At 33.8% G+C, this 17,231-nt stretch overlaps 1 pseudogene across 1 annotated transcript; it reads left to right on the top strand.

The window, feature by feature from the left end:
• Positions 1-7,713: 7,713 nt before the first annotated feature.
• On the top strand, positions 7,714-9,723 carry LOC145004452 (polyphenol oxidase I, chloroplastic pseudogene; annotated as a pseudogene). Its single transcript, XR_013662382.1, has one exon. The product of XR_013662382.1 is annotated as a polyphenol oxidase I, chloroplastic pseudogene (transcript).
• Positions 9,724-17,231: the final 7,508 nt, after the last annotated feature.

The raw sequence follows: 17,231 nt of genomic DNA, 5'->3' as shown, positions 1-17,231 counted from the left end.
GCAAGATTTGTCGGTCTTTCCATAATCACTTACTAGAATTCAGATTTTCCATAATAAAACTAATTTAAATTTCCAAAGACCTTCTTGGGGTCCTATCCAAGACCCTGTAGGGGCGCTGACCGGTCAGTAGAAACATATCACCGTAAGGGGCTCTGCCCCTTGGACCTCACTAAGACGCACTAGAATTCAGACTCGTCAATCTTACCATAATCAGTAGTTACTAAAACTAGCAAGATTTGTCAACCTCACCATAATAACTCACTAGAATTTAGATTCTCCATAATAAAACTAATTTAGAATTCCAAAGACCTTGTCGGGATCCTGCCCTAAACCCTGCGGCGGTGCTAACCGGTCAGTAAAACCACCGTAAGGGGCTCCGCCCCTTGGACCCCACTAAGGGCCACAAGGGGGCACCGTCCCCTTGACTCTGCCTTTCTATCGTACCAACGTATAATTCGATCTTATATATGCATGTATTGCGCACTTACAAAACCTATATTATAAAATACAAACGTTAAGCCTTTTAGCTTACATATTATGTTTAATTATACAAAATGTGAGTTTACACTAAAATCATCAATATAGGATCTTCATATGTATGATTGAACCCAATAGTATTTCTATTAAATATTTCTTATAAATTCAAATAAAAATAAAAAAGATTGTGATTATACGAATCAACATAACAACTTTTAAGCATAGAATCTCTTTGAATCTGCAATGTGCTGAACTTAAATAAACCTAAAACATTGAAACACTCTCAAGCTACATAAAACTGTATGAGACACTACAAGAAAATTTCGATTTAACTACGGAAAAATTCTGTAGCAAAATGATGTAATTTCGTAGCTAAACCTAAATAACAACGAAAGTTGCTACAAAATTTTCCAATAAGATTCCATAGTAAGATTTCTTGTAGCAAAATGTTTAACTACGAAATTATAGTTCAGTAGGAATTTTGCTATGGCCGTTGTTATGACGTCCATCCGTAGCATTTCAACTATAACAAACTTCCATCACAATTCTGTAACAATTTAATTCTGTAGCAAATTTCGTATATATTTTGTTTCGTTGCAAATTACGTAGCCATTTAGTCAATAGCAAATTCTGTAGCTAATTGTTTCGTAGCAAATTCTATAGCCATTCATTCCGTAACAAATTCCGTAGCCATTTGGTCCATAGTAAATTCCGTAGCTAATTGTTCCGTAGCAAATTTCGTAGCCATTCGTTCCGTAACAAATTCAGTAGCCATTTGGTCCATAGCAAATTCCGTAGCTAATTATTCTATAGCTATTAGTTCCGGAACAAATTATGTAGCCATTTGGTCCATAACAAATTACGTAGCCATTCATTCCATAGCAAATTTTGTAACAACTTTTTTGTAGTTAATTCCATAACAATCGTTACATACCATTTTTTCTATAAAATTCGGTTATTTAATTTGACTTATTATATTAATTTACAAAAATACAATTAATATAAAACCAAAAATAACAAAGTATTTCTATAGAAACTAAAAGAAGTATCCAATACATCAAAAAATACATATTTCAAAATCAAAATTCGCTACAAATTTAACGTAAAACATTATTCGAAACATAATATTCTATCATTGATTAATAAATGTTTTGACCTGTTCACTCAATGTGTTAATGACATTCATTGTTTGTGCAATTTGTTCAAACTTTGCTTGAACATCCACATTTTTCTGCTGAAACTCCACATTTTTTTTTCTGAGCATCCTCATATTTTTGCTGAACATTCTCGTATTTTTGTTGAGTATCCTCATTGTTCGCGTTACGCCTCAACTAACCTCTTCAAATTCTTAATCTCGACTTTTTTTCTCCGCGTTATTATCTTCATATTGTTCACTTAATCATAAATATTTACATTTATCATTTCAAATATTTACCTTTAAAGACCTTAAACTATCATAATATATATACATATCTTTTTATTTTTATTAATATTTATGTTTAAAGCCCTTGAACTATTATAATATATTACATCCATATCTTTTTATTTTTAATACTTTTATTGGTATTTTTTTCATCTATTAAATTTATATGTGAGACCCTTAAAGTGTATTATATATATATATATATATATATATATATATATATATATATATATATATATATATATATATATATATATATATATATATATATATATTCTTTGTTATATTTTATTCATATTATATCTTTATTATTCTTTAATATTTTATCTATAAATTTATTTCTTTAAAATGTTTGCTTGGTTATTTATTTTATTATATTTTTTCATTAGTATCTTCTCAATATGATACTTCATATTATTAATATATATTACTATAAGTGTATAAATTATAAACAAGCAGATAATTTTAGGGATTCCCACTTAAAGCGAAAAATAAAACAATTTTGTAAGTGCTAAATAAATCATTTTTTTGTTTACTTGTGAAAACATATAAAATCATAAACAACTTTATAGCTGTTTAAAATAGGTTATTATGATTTTATATAGTATGTAGGATTTAACCATTTTTTTAAAATAATTTGAAAAACAACTCATTAAAGAAAATTAAATTTAAATTCACTACTTTAGAAATCACATTATTTAGTTTTATTTTATAATTTTTTTAATGACTTTAATTATTTTTAAAGAAAAGATATTTAACTTCGTATATTCACATATTTTAGCATGTTTTTATAATTTTTTTACATTTTCATATGATTTTTTTTTAAATATAAAATTCGAACTCCAAAAAACCTCATTGAAAACAAATTTTTGAAAATAAATTTCTTAAAAGATATATAAAAACAAAGTTGTAAAAGTATTTAAAACAAACAACTTTATTTTATAAAACAAAAGGAGTTCGTAAAAAAAATAAAACACAAAGTTATGAAAAAAGAAATTAAAACGTAAATATTAAATTCATAATAAAGATAAACTTTGGATATAAATTTGGAAAATGAATTGTTAAACAACTGATACTATATAATATCTACTTGTTTATAATTTATACTTTTTTAACAATACGAAGAATCAATATTGAATTGAAGATACTAATAAAATAAATAATGAAGCATACATTTTAAAGAAATAAGTTTATAAATAAATTAGTAAATCATAATAATAATAAATATAAAATATGAATAAAACATACTAACAAAGAATATAAATAGGTTATGATAGTTTAAGGGATTCAAATGTAAATTTTTGAAATGATAAAAGTAAATATTAGTGATTGTGTACTGCAAATGGAATGTAAAAGATCCTATTTTTAAAAAGCTAACTAGTAACGATCCTATTTTGGCGTAAACTCATTATAACATACATTCAAGATATATATATATCTTTACTATCTTATAAAAGAAATCTAACTATTTCTAAAAATAGATTGATTATAATAATAATATTTTTTTAAGACGTTCAAATGATGAAGCTGATAGTACAAGTAATCATTAATAAAATAATATTAAATTTTAACCATATTTTGAATTCAAATATTTATCATCAAATCTCCTTATATTTCTCAACAATTTGATATGGTTTCCTCAAATCTCGGATTCATTCAAATTTTGAACCCCTTTAGATATCCTTAAATTTAGCATGTTGATTCAAATATCCCTCCAATCGCATATACCTCTTTGCTCCCTCCTCTACTATAAAGTCCACCGTCCAGGAACAAAAAATGACTTCATTTCCCAAATAACACCATAGTTTGATTATTTTGTCTTCGACGTGTACTTTCTTTTGTAACATAACATTTTTGTAGAGGAAACATATCACTAAAAGAATTTGCACGCCCCGCCGCTTTGCGCGGGTGCACTGCTAGTATATATATATATATATATATATATATATATATATATATATATATATATATATATATATATATATATATATATATATATATATATATATATATATATATAGAGAGAGAGAGAGAGAGAGACAAAGAGAGAGAGAGAGGGAGAGAGAGAGAGAGAAAGAAGAAGAAGAAACTTTTGCTTATGTTCTTACACGATAAAAGAATACTAAAAGATGAAATATGACATGGTTTAAGATATTACCTCTATATCAATTTGGTCGATAAATAACTTAATTTGTTAGGATTTATAATAGTAGAACAGATTCAGGGCACTATGCACCAAATCACTTATCAATTTCTTCTTTTCTTTCTCACTGTTTACTTACTACTGTTACTAAGAAGTAATTGCAGATCTTTAACTAGAATTTTCTTAGCCGACATAACATACATTATTGCACTTGGGATGACTTAACCATAGAAGTTCAGCTGATGATACGATTACTTTTGTTGCTTTAGCTTAATTTCTTGATCAGTTTATTCTTTCTTCCCCACTTTGGACAACTTAAGGGATCTGTTACTATCTCATATTTTAGAGATACATACATCACTATTGCCATTTCATCATATTTTTGGTGTCATAAGTTATCAGCCAGATAGTTTCTTGAACATAAGACACTAAACAGCAAGAAGAAGCCCTATGTAACTAAAAATCATTGGGATAAAGATGAAATCTTGGAAACCTTCACCAAAAAGTGTCAATCCAGATCATATTCTCCCATTTACCAACAATTGCTACATTGTAGATGAATCAGCATGGAAAACAAAAAGCCTTAACAGTAGTAATTGCTTTCACAAACGGTGCTCTACAACACTGCAAATCAGGATATTGGAAATGAAGGCGAGTGCTTTTGAGGATTGAGTCTAGGAGACTCTATGTTTTACTTACACTATAACTAACCATCATGGACTTTATCATAAAACAAATCTACTTGAAACAAGTACTAAGATAAATGAAACTCCAGCAGAACAGGATGCAAAATCGAGCACAAAGATAGCTTCAGTCATTGAGAATCCTTCACAAAAGAATCCTATGTACCCTAATCTTCTGCTAAATGATGAAGAGCACCAATCTGACTTTTTTTGTACATATTGTTTAATGAAAACTGCTCAAAACATATGCATAACTGATAAAATAGAGCATGGGCATCTTAATCCTAGCAACTCTCTTGTTAATCTGAAGGCTCAAGTTCTAAAAAGCTCAAAAAAAAAAAATATATGTGGAGGCAGTAGAATGAAAGGTGCATTAATCTAATCAATAGTAATCATATGGAAGCACAACCACACATGAACTTCTCAGAAACTACTGCACTCCTAATTGGCTAATTCCCCCACATGCATATTATATATTATAACTGTGTGTATGGATTAATAGAGTTAACAGAACATTAACTTGCCTCGGATTTAATGGAGAGATCAATATCCTTTAAGTCATTGGATGATAAAGAGAAAATGGATAAAAAAGAAGAGAGAAGAATGTTACCTGGTAGGGATGTAGATGATTGAGAAAAATCTACCAGTTGATGAGGCAGGAATTGAACGACAAAGCAAATGAGAGTGAGAGGAGCTCCGATCGATAATGGCGTAAGTGATTTGAAGAATGATGAATGTGATCGGCTAGTTAAATTTGATCTGATTTTTTACTTTTTGTTTTCATTAATTATTTTTATTTATTTAGTCCATTAAGTAATTACCAAATAAACAATGCAATTAGAAGTTTTCCTTTTTTTTTTTTTTTTTTTTTTCTTTTAATTAGTTCCCGTTCTTTTTAATTCTCGTCACCCATAACAATTAATTGACTTCATCCCGTAAGTATCTTCCATTAACAAATCGTCAATTAAATGATTTGAGTCTACTAGTCTAATTAAATTAGTAGCGATTATTTATTTCTTTCTATTAACAATTCAAGCGTTATGAATGTTGCTTAAATCTTGAAGATGTTTCAATGATTTTGATCGTATAATCATCTGGGTGATACCCAAGTTTGAAATTCTTGAAATTGTGCTTAAAAGGTAAAGATTTTATATAGGAATGATACCGACTATATATGAACGTTTTTATGTGTTTTTTTCAAAGGAAAAGTTAACGTTGAACACATTAGAGTTCAACATGTCAGTTCCAACACCATATGTGTTCTTGAAAAGATTTCTGAAGGAAATGTCGTTTTACTTGATGGAACTTTTCCTTGTGGAATACGAAATGATCAAATTCACCCCCTCATTTTTGGTTGCAGCTTCTGTTTACAAACTGAAACATTATTGAAACAAACGTTATGCCGCAATTCCTTCAACCGTTTTTTTTTTTTTTTTTAACTAAAAAATCAATATAAAACATTTTTATTTTTTATTTTTTTTAGAAACAGGTAGTACAATAGAGGGTAAATAAATTTTGATTTAGAGGTAATAATTTCCAAAGCTGGGATAATATTATTATAAGAAAACTAGCAAATGTATCTCATCAAATCTAAAAATTGAAGCTATAATGTAGAAATTATGTTATAATTAAATTTTCAAAAAAATTATAAATAATATTTTATTTTGTTGTTGAGTTTTCAAAGATAATTGTGTATTTTTAATATATTTTTTCAATAATCTTGTATATTTTGTTACAGAAACATATTTCGTAACTACTTGCCGACCGAATTTTCCGTAGCTAACCATCTACAGATTTTGATTTCGTAGCTATTTTGCAAATTCACATTTTTGTAACAAGTTTCATAGTAGATTAGCTACAAAATTTTATTTTGTAGCAAATTTTCCTAACAGGTAGCTACGGATCTCAATTCCATAGCTAAATAGCTACGGATTTTTATTTTGTAGCCAATTATGTAGCCAAATAGCTACATACATGGATTTTGTAACAAGTTTCGTAGAAAACTAGCTACAACAAAAAAAACTTGTAGCATTATTTGTAGTAAACTAACTACGAATTTTAATTTCGTAGCAATTATTCAAGATTTAACTACGAAATGCAATTTTGTAGCTATTTCCGTAGCAAATTAATTACACCTAACCATTTTGTAATATATTCCGTAGTAAAATAACTATGAATTTAGATTTCATAACAATTTTACGTAGCTATTTAAGATTTAGCTACATAATGCAATTTCGTAAGCATATATGTAGCAAAATAACTACGACAAGTTGTTCCGTAGCATATTCTGTAGTAAAATAGCAACGGATTTTGATTCTATAGTAATTTTCCGTAGTTATTTACGATTTTTCTTGTAGTGAGAGAAAGTAAAACAAAAAAATTTAATGAACGAACGAATTATCTTTTTTATTAGTATAATTAACCAAAACACGAAACTAAATTATTTATGTATAATGTAATTTCAGCAAACCTCTAAGTGACACTTGCAATCCACCAGCTTCCTTTGAGCACACTCTCAAGCCCTTTATCTTTTCCTTATCCACACTCTTAGTCAGCTTGAACAAAAAAAAAAACAAATAATTTAGAGTTGATTTATATTTCCAAATCACGATTGCTGTAAAGGGAAGATACTACTTTAAAAAAAAAAAAAAAAAAAAAAAAAAAAAAAAAAAAAAAAACAGTAAAATATATCATGTTTTTGAGATATCCGATGACATGTTAAACGATGACAGATTTCCCAAATAACAATGGTTTTTTTCGTACTTGTTAAGACACCCCCAAAAAAATTACATTAATAACTAACTATATAGGATAATGCTAAAATATGGTTTTAGCCAATCATTTTGCAAAATAATAAGTTTTTCACGTTTTACATATCCAAACATGTTTTTAATGTATTGGGAAATTTAACATCGCCTTTTTAAATGAATAAAAAATTAAAAAGGTAACTAATAAAAACACTATAAAACGTGCATGTAGATCGATGAACTGAGTGGAGTAACCCAAAACCGATAACAATGGCTTCTATACAACTTGTTAACACCTTCCCCAACACCACAAGAAAACTGCCAGATTCCACCTCCAGCCGCCGTTTCAAGACTCGCCCTCAAAAAAACCACCGCTTCAAAGTCTCATGCAACGTCCCACCAGATGGCAATGAGAAGCTACGCTTAGTCCCAGATAGCAAAAACCTTATACTGCCTAAACCATCACTCGAAACGCTTAACGTGGATCGGAGGAACTTGCTACTGGGACTCGGTGGCCTTTACAGCACCGTCAACTTCACCTCTCTTCCGGCGGCCATTGCCGCCCCTATCACGACGCCAGACATCTCCACATGCATCCCGTCAGAGCAAGGCTTCAACGTGCAGGACTCCGTAAGAAGCAACCAATGTTGTCCGCCGATGATGACGACAACCCCGAAAGACTTTGTGTTCCCAAAAGACAGCGCAATCCGGGTTAGACCAGCGGCACATAGAGCCACCCCCGAGTACATAGCAAAGTACAAAGCAGCAATCCAAGCAATGAGAGATCTCCCAGATGAACACCCACATAGCTTCGTTCAACAAGCTAAAATTCATTGCGCTTACTGCAACGGTGGTTATACTCAAGTCGCGAGTGGTTATGCTGATAAGCAACTCCAGATTCACAACTCATGGCTCTTCTTTCCTTTCCATCGTTGGTACTTGTATTTCTACGAGAGAATCCTCGGGAAGTTAATTGATGATCCCACTTTCGCTTTACCTTACTGGAACTGGGACAATCCCGCCGGAATGTCACTTCCAGCGTTTTTTGAAGCCGACGGCAAGAAAAACCCTGTCTTTGACGCGTTCCGCAACGTCAACCATGTATCACCAGAAGCAATTGTCGATCTCGACTACAATGGCTCAGATAGTGGCGCTCCTTGTCTTCAACAGATAAGCACCAATCTTGGTGCAATGTATAAGCAGATGGTCAGCAACGCCACTGACCCGTTAAGTTTCTTTGGTGGCGAGTTTCGGGCTGGAGATGACCCGTTCGGAAATGGTGACCCATCTATCGGGTCGATAGAGGCTGGTTGTCATACAGCAGTGCATAGATGGACAGGTAATCCAAGAATGCCAAACAACGAGGACATGGGGAATTTCTACTCTGCGGGGTACGACCCTGCGTTCTACGTCCACCATGCAAATGTTGATCGTATGTGGAAAGTATGGAAGGATTTAGGTATCAAAGGACACACTGAACCTACAGACCCTGATTGGCTTAATGCATCATACGTGTTTTATGATGAAAACGAAGAGCTTGTACGTGTTTACAACAAAGATTGTGTCCAAACTGAAAACTTAAAATATGATTTCGAATTATCCCCACTCCCTTGGCTCAAGAACCGACCCGTTGCACATACCAAACCAGAGACCACCACGAAACCTGTTGAAAAGGTTAAAGTGCCGGACGTGAAGTTCCCCATTAAGCTAGACAAGATACAGAAGGTACTTGTGAAGCGGCCAGCGAAAAACCGAAGCCAATCGGAAAAGGAAAAAGCGACTGAGCAGTTGTTGATCAAAGGAATCAAGTTTAATGTCTCCAAGTTCGTCAAGTTTGATGTGTTTGTTAATGACCAAGATGATGTTCCCACAAGCTCGGCATCCGAGAGCGAGTTTGCAGGTAGTTTCGCACAGTTGCCTCATCACCATGGTGGCCACAAAAAGTTAATGACAAGTGCAGCAAGGTTCGGTTTAACAGAGCTTTTGGAGGACATCGGAGCCGAGGATGATGAGTATATTTTGGTGACATTGGTGCCAAAGGTAGGGGCCGAAGATCTCACCATTGATGAAATCAAAGTGGAGTTGGTTCCTATTGTTTAAACAACCATGTAATCTTATCTACACAATAAGGTATATATTTAAATAATTCGTAGGCCTTGCATTCCATTGCATGGTTGCGACTTTTATGTACGAATGTTAATAACTTCATTGTGTCCTTTTTCTACGAGTAAATGGAGTGCACTCAACATCTTTTGCTTGTTCGACTGCTAGAAAATCTTGGCGTAAATAAATTAGCCACCCGACGCATTCCGTCGTGCAAAATGGATCATTAGCAACAAATTAAATATTAGGATAACGTGATAAACACACAACAAAGATAAAAAGAAGAGTAAGAACACACGGATTTATGTGGTTCGTACATGATAATCCAGACAGAAGTTAGACCATTTTCTGTGGTAGTTTAACCGGAAGTTTAATCCCATTAATTTCAAAATCCCCATGAGCACTTAATAAAATGGAAAGTTCAATCCTCATTGAAGCCTACACACATTCTCTCTCCTCACACACATAAATGATGTGATAATTCATTAAATTGTATTGAATTTAATAAAGTGTAAAGTTTAATAGATAAAATGGTATGTAACAATTCATTGAAGTCATTTGAGTTCAATCCATACCTTCGAGATTTTATTAGATTTATAGGATAGATAACCATCACACCATTCTATCACTACTAAAAATCAAGTTTTTAATTGTTGAATTAGGTGTCTAAATCCATAACTATAATTAGTATATACTTGAATTGATAGTATTATAATCTTTTTGGGTTATTCTCAAACCTAACAATTGGACATGATAACTTTTGGAGAGAGAGATTAGTTTATTATGAGATTAACAAATTGAAATATATAGTTTATTAATATACTATGAGAATAATATATTAATATGAAATAATATTATTTAATTACTAATTAATCAGAAATTAATTGGATTTAATTTTGGGATTAGTTGAGTTAATTAAAAGTGTAGGGTCTAGAGTTCAATTGTTCAATAGTTGAACAAAAGGCTTGAGAACCTTCCACAAAGGTGGTGGAAGGTTTTAGGAGGATATTCTAGGGTTTCTAGAAAATCTCATGTGGATAAATAAGAAGTTGGATAATTACCAATTTGAAATATTATTATTATATTCAAATTAGGGTTATCCAGAGCATCCTTGTACCACTATATAAAGGACCCCAGGACCTTAATTTTTCGGTTATTCCACTCCATAGAGAAATAGTCGAAATTTCAAGCGTTCCATCTCCTTTCTCTTAAGTTATCTTGTTGCTAGTTTGGGTGTGATTCCATTACATGTACGATACTTGTGGTGCTTGTTTCCAAGATATCTACAAGAAGGAATCATTGTTATTTACTACAATAACAATTAAGTTATGCATCCTAATCCCTAATTTTTGTTTTCGAAAATCAACTAAGGTTCTTAGGGTTTCTTATTTGATGTTCATAGTTATAGGTTCAATAGTGAAAACATATGTCCTTTTAGGTTGCATGTAAACTTAAGGGTTTTAAGATTATTTGTTTTACCTAAATCTCATCAATGGTATCAGAACGTTTGGTTTGTTTTCTATTAAATTCCTATAATTGTTTAATTTGATCAATTAGGGTTTATAGAAATTAAACCCTAAAATGCTTAGAATTTCGACCAGGGTTAGGGTTTTTCGAAACCCTAGCCCATCCTCTTGGATTTCGAAATTAGGGTTAGAGTTTTGAAACATTAACCTTCCTCCCCAAGTTTTCGAAAAATGTTATATGGTTAGGGTTTTCTATTTTTGATAATTGTTAGTGTAATTTGATTAAAAGGGATAATTACAAAATTGGATAAATCCTATACTTATAATTTTCGAAAATTTAGAGGGTAAGGATTATGATTAAAATTTTTGATTAATTTAATTAGTTAATTCTTATTTGATTTAATATATTTAATTAATTGTTAACTAATGGATAAATATTAAATCATTTGATTTATTTTTGAATTTAAATTAATGTTTTATTAATTTCAAAGTTTAAATAGAATAAACCTGGTATTTTGAGATGTTTAAAATACACCTTATTTTTTATTATTAATTGTTAATATATTATATGTATAAGACTAAGTCAGCTAAGTCGCTAGTATGCCTCATTCACGAAGTCTATCTATAAAGGGGTATAAGGAAATTGCATATAAACTAGTAGTTGAATGGGTGTACACTCTCACCTACTGCTTCCTTGATTGGTAGAGGGTCATTTGCAGAACGAAATTGATAAGACATTAATTCTCATTAAAAATATAATGATATTAAAAAGTACTAGAACTTTTTTTTAAATCCTAAATCTAGTTACTTTAGGAAAAATGTGAGTTATTATGCTAACCTATCAAATTGCACATTACACTTTATAAGTCGTTAGTGGAACGTGTGTGGTTAACCAGTTGTAATGGGTATCTCATAAATTATCACTATTTGTAACGCCCGCAGATCCGGGCTAGTCAATTTAGAGGCAATAGGGGTCAAAAATGACTTTTCGACAAAAGATTATTTAGAATAAATAGTCTTAACCAAGTTTTAGAATATGTCACAAGGTTTCCGTACATATAAAGAACGCCGAAATCTAAGTTATAACGAAAAAGTTATGGCCCGCCGAAGTTTTACGGCAAAACCGGCACGGCACCGGAAGACGTAAATAGTGAATTTACGATAGAAGACTTTTTAGCCTTAGCAATCTAAACAAAAGTCGTAGAATATGTTAAACTAAGAGCGTTGATAAAAAGAACGCCCAAATCTGACTTCGTATGAGGAAGTTATGATTTTTCTAAGATTCGGCTTAGCAGTGTACAGCTCGAAACTCGAATTTTAGTTCGAGCGGTTTTTGGCTTAAGTGAAATAAATGAGAGTTGAAGATCTCATTAATAGGAACTCAACGGTAAAAAGACAGACGAAAACGGAGTCCGTATGAAGGAGTTACGAATTCTTTACGGTCATTTAACAGTCTAAACGCCTCGTACTGTTAAATTTAAGATCGGTCGAGAATTAGCCAACGGAGTCAAAATGAAAGTTGTAGATATTATTTTTACCTACGCGTGGATATAAAGAACGTCAAAAACGGAGGTCGTATGTGAAAGTTACAGATTTTAGAAGTCGGAAGTGTGTTGTGCGAAAATGGGTGATGTGGCACAATCTTGGCCATTGCTTTCTCCCCAAGTCTTGCCACTAGATGGTGACATGTGGCACCAAGTTCAGCCATTTTCACCCTATAAATACCACCTCTCCCACCCTCATTTTCTTCACACCTTTCCCATTCTTTCTTCTCTTTACTCTCTCTCTAGAACCTCTCTCTAGCCCCAAAATCCCCCGAAAAGCCTAGGGAACCTCCCTAGCACGAGGCGGAAGCCCCGGAGTGCTCGACGGCTCCAAGAAGAAGAGCTTTTCGGCTCGGAAACTCTGCTCCAAGCAAAGCCTGGTTTTCTATAAAACCCGCTGTAAGTGAGCTACGCCTACGCTGTTTTTAATATAGTTTTTATTTAATTATATTAACGTTATTAAGAACATATAATAAATACTTGGGCTATTATTATGGGTTATATAAGTATTTTTTTTACGCTTATATAATAGTAATAATAGCTAGACTATTAATTAGTCTCGGCGAATAATAGACTAAAATCTATTGGTGATAATACTAGGTTTTGTCGAAAGAAATTATTTTAAAGTAAACGAAGCGCTGTCCGAGTACCGAGTCACCACCTTCTCAGGTGAGTGCATAGTCCCTTTCATCTTACACATAGATATGAAGTATTTTATATAAACTACGTGCTATGTGTGCATATTATCTGAATACTTGTTGTCTATGCTGGATGAACGTTTTATACATGTTTTAAAGAATTTAAGGTGTATACGTATTTTATATATACGAATATGTTGGGTATGAGATGGGTAGATGAATGGTGAGAGATAGAAGATGATACATTGGCAGCTATAGACTTAGTGCCTATGGGACAAACACCGGTAGCTATGGACTTAGTACCTGTTAAACGTTGGTAGCTATGGATTTAGTACCTGTTGGGAATTGGTAGCTATGGACTTAGTACCTGTTGAACATTGGTAGCTATAGACTTAGTACCTATTAGATAAAGACTGGTAGCTATGGATTTAGTACCTGATGAATAGACCATAGCAGCTATGGAATTAGTGCTTTATGAACGAACATTGGCAGCTATGGATTTAGTGTCAGTCCTATAACCCTGGAGGTAAGGGACTTCGGAATAAATGAATGAAGAATAGATGACTCTTAGGATAAATCCTTAAAGAGTAAAAAAAAGATAACGGGGATGGGTAATTGGGTTGATTCTTTGATTGAACATAATAATTATATTATTGTGGGTTGAAAACCCTATGTACTCACTAGGTTTCCCAACCTGACCCACTCAGTTTATTTATATCACAGGTGTTGATACGAAGTCACTTTACACTGAGAGATTTAAAGAGATGTAGATCACTAGTGTAAATACATGTAAGTTCTGTTTATGCTTATGTTTCTGTATTAACGATGACATCCCAAACGTTTTAAGATGAATAAAAATACGTTTCTTCGAAAATGTTTTAATAACGTATTTATCGTGTTTTTCTGGGAACAAATTCCGCAACCTTTTTATAAAATGAAGTACTCTGATTTTTATAAAGCATAAACAAAATCGGTCTGTTCTAGCCGTGAAAATGGGGATGTCACAGTTGGTATCAGAGCATTAGTTTAAGCGAACTAGGAATATGGATTTATTTCTAGACTTAAACTTAGAATGCTAAGCGATGATTGTGAGGTGTGAGCACTAGCTTATTTTAGGAATTATGCCTAAAATGCTTTTATGTGCTAAATACTTGTGCCTGATATGCTGTTAGTTGTTCGGATCTATGGTCTATTGCCGACCGGATCTGGAAACCTTATGTGTTTTGGATTCTAAACGTACGACTACGATATTAGAACTAGCATATAAACGTTTCGGAGTGATAAGGATGATTTAACCGTCAATCCTAAGTAAAGATCTAGATTCACCTTATTCGGTGTATAGATCAAGATGGCAAGAACCCGTAGCGGAAACATGAATGCAAATGGGAACAGAAACCAACCCCCAGTGATTGAGCAAATACCGGTGATGGAAGCCGCCGCTGAGCCAGTCACAATGGCCGGAGTGCAAGTGATGATCCAAGCGATGTTGGATCGTCAAATGGAGGAAACTAGACGTTTGCTCCAGCAAAATCGTGAGGAAGCCACTATTCAGATCGAACAGCCCGAGTTGAACGAAGGGCAGACTGAGGAAGGAAACTACAGTGGGACTGTTGGTCAAGTCAACCCACCAATAGTTCGACAAAACAACCAAGATGACGAGGTCGAGAGGAATGGATGCAAGTACAAGGATTTTCTGACTTGCAAGCCATCGACTTTCACTGGAAAGGAGGATCCGATCGGGGTCATGGATTGGATCTCGGAGATAGAGTTAGCCTTCATGACATGCGGTTGTAGAGGGAAGCTACAGACCACATTTGCAGTGCGTCAGTTTCGAGGAGGCGCTGTACGTTGGTGGAATACCTTGGGGAAGACTCTGAGCCCTAATGAGCCTCTGCAACTGACATGGGCAGAATTTCTGGTGCAATTCAAACGAAAGTACTGCTCAGCTCAAAACCTGCTTGAGCTAGAGAACCAGTTTCTAACCCTGAAGAAGGGAAGCATGTCAATCGATGAATACACCAACAACTTCACAGAGAAGATGGAGTTCGCCTTGCGTCTTGTTCCGGATGAGCTGATGAAAATCGACAAGTACACAAAAGGACTTCCATGGGAGTACGCGGTGCCAGTGCGTCAAGCACCTACTCTACAGGCAGCTATCTGGGCTGCCAAGTCTGTCGAAGATATGATCAAGGGAAGAGCCTCCAGCAAGATGGAGGTTGGCGAGAAGAGAAAGTTTGAAGGATCTTCAAGGTCCAGCGAGAAGAGAAAATTCTCGAAGTTTGAAGAACGAACGCAATGGTGTGACAAGTGTAGAAAGAAGCACATCGGGAAATGCTCTAAATATACGACATGCTTTAAATGCGGGAAGAATGGTCATTACGCCAGCGAATGCACAACCAAGAGAGAAGTCTGCTTTAAGTGTGGAGAAGAAGGACACTTCAAACAAGACTGCCCAAAGAGAGAAGGGGCTACAAAGCCAAATGTGCCACCAAAGCCAAAGGCGAGAGCATTTCAAATGATCCTTGATGAAGCAGATGACAATGCAAGGATTCAAGAGTGAAGGCTTGACATCCGAGGATCGAGTTATGGAGTAATTGTGTAGATAGTACCTCACGATGTAGCCCGTTAGAGGCATAGTCTAGGTTGAACTTGAACACCTATGTAACAGTTTCAAGAAATAATATAAAACCTTTGTTTTGTTATCTGATGTGTTAAGTTGTTGTATGGTTTTCTTGTATGGTGACTTGGAAAAACTGCGGGATAATACTTGGGACGAGTATGAGTAGGTGTGAATGGTAGTAGAGGCCTATACTACCGGAAGCACAGGACTCACACTTGGATCAGGGAAAGTCACAAGGTTACCAAGAAGCCAGTAATTGATTTCGTTTTATTCAAGTATGCCGTTACCATTGTTTCGGTAATGACTAAGAAGATTGTTGTTATCCCAACCCTAGTGGTCATGTCACATTGAGTCTGACTACGATGAGTAGGTTACGTGGTTCAGAGAACCAAGTTTGATATAGCGTCCGACTTAAACCAAACGATTAAAAATCAAAGCGACCAATAGAAGTATCGGCTCGACGCTAAAGAAGTTGGTAGCTAGAAATGCTACATGTTAAAGTGTGATTATATCACATTAGAACGTGAAGGAAGGTATAGTTTATTTCAGAATTTAACTCTAAAAGACCTAAGTCTAAACGAGCATCACATGATGATACGTCGTAATCTGGAGTCTAACCTAAAGAAGATAGCAGGTGCACAATTAAGTACTACTTACAGACAATAAGTCTAAAAGATAGACTCGAAGGAATAAAGAAGTTATAATTATTACCTAGGATGAAGAGATGACATATGGAGTCATTATACGAGCCCTGTTTCGTTGATGATTCCGGGACGTAATCATCCTAAGGGGGAGATAATTGTAACGCCCGCAGATCCGGGCTAGTCAATTTAGAGGCAATAGGGGTCAAAAATGACTTTTCGACAAAAGATTATTTAGAATAAATAGTCTTAACCAAGTTTTAGAATATGTCACAAGGTTTCCGTACATATAAAGAACGCCGAAATCTGAGTTATAACGAAGAAGTTATGGCCCGCCGAAGTTTTACGGCAAAACCGGCACGGCACCGGAAGACGTAAATAGTGAATTTACGATAGAAGACTTTTTAGCCTTAGCAATCTAAACAAAAGTCGTAGAATATGTTAAACTAAGAGCGTTGATAAAAAGAACGCCCAAATCTGACTTCGTATGAGGAAGTTATGATTTTTCTAAGATTCGGCTTAGCAGTGTACAGCCCGAAACTCGAATTTTAGTTCGAGCGGTTTTTGGCTTACGTGAAATAAATGAGAGTTGAAGATATCATTAATAGGAACTCAACGGTAAAAAGACAGACGAAAACGGAGTCCGTATGAAGGAGTTACGAATTCTTTATGGTCATTTAACAGTCTAAACGCCTCGTACTGTTAAATTTAAGATCGGTCGAGAATTAGCCGACGGAGTCAAAATG

The sequence above is a fragment of the Lactuca saligna genome, chromosome 7, assembly GCF_052625555.1.
Source record: "Lactuca saligna cultivar CGN05327 chromosome 7, ASM5262555v1, whole genome shotgun sequence".
NCBI lineage: Eukaryota > Viridiplantae > Streptophyta > Magnoliopsida > Asterales > Asteraceae > Lactuca > Lactuca saligna.
Note: the sequence above shows the minus strand (reverse complement) of the source record. Positions and strands in the feature narration are given on the sequence as shown.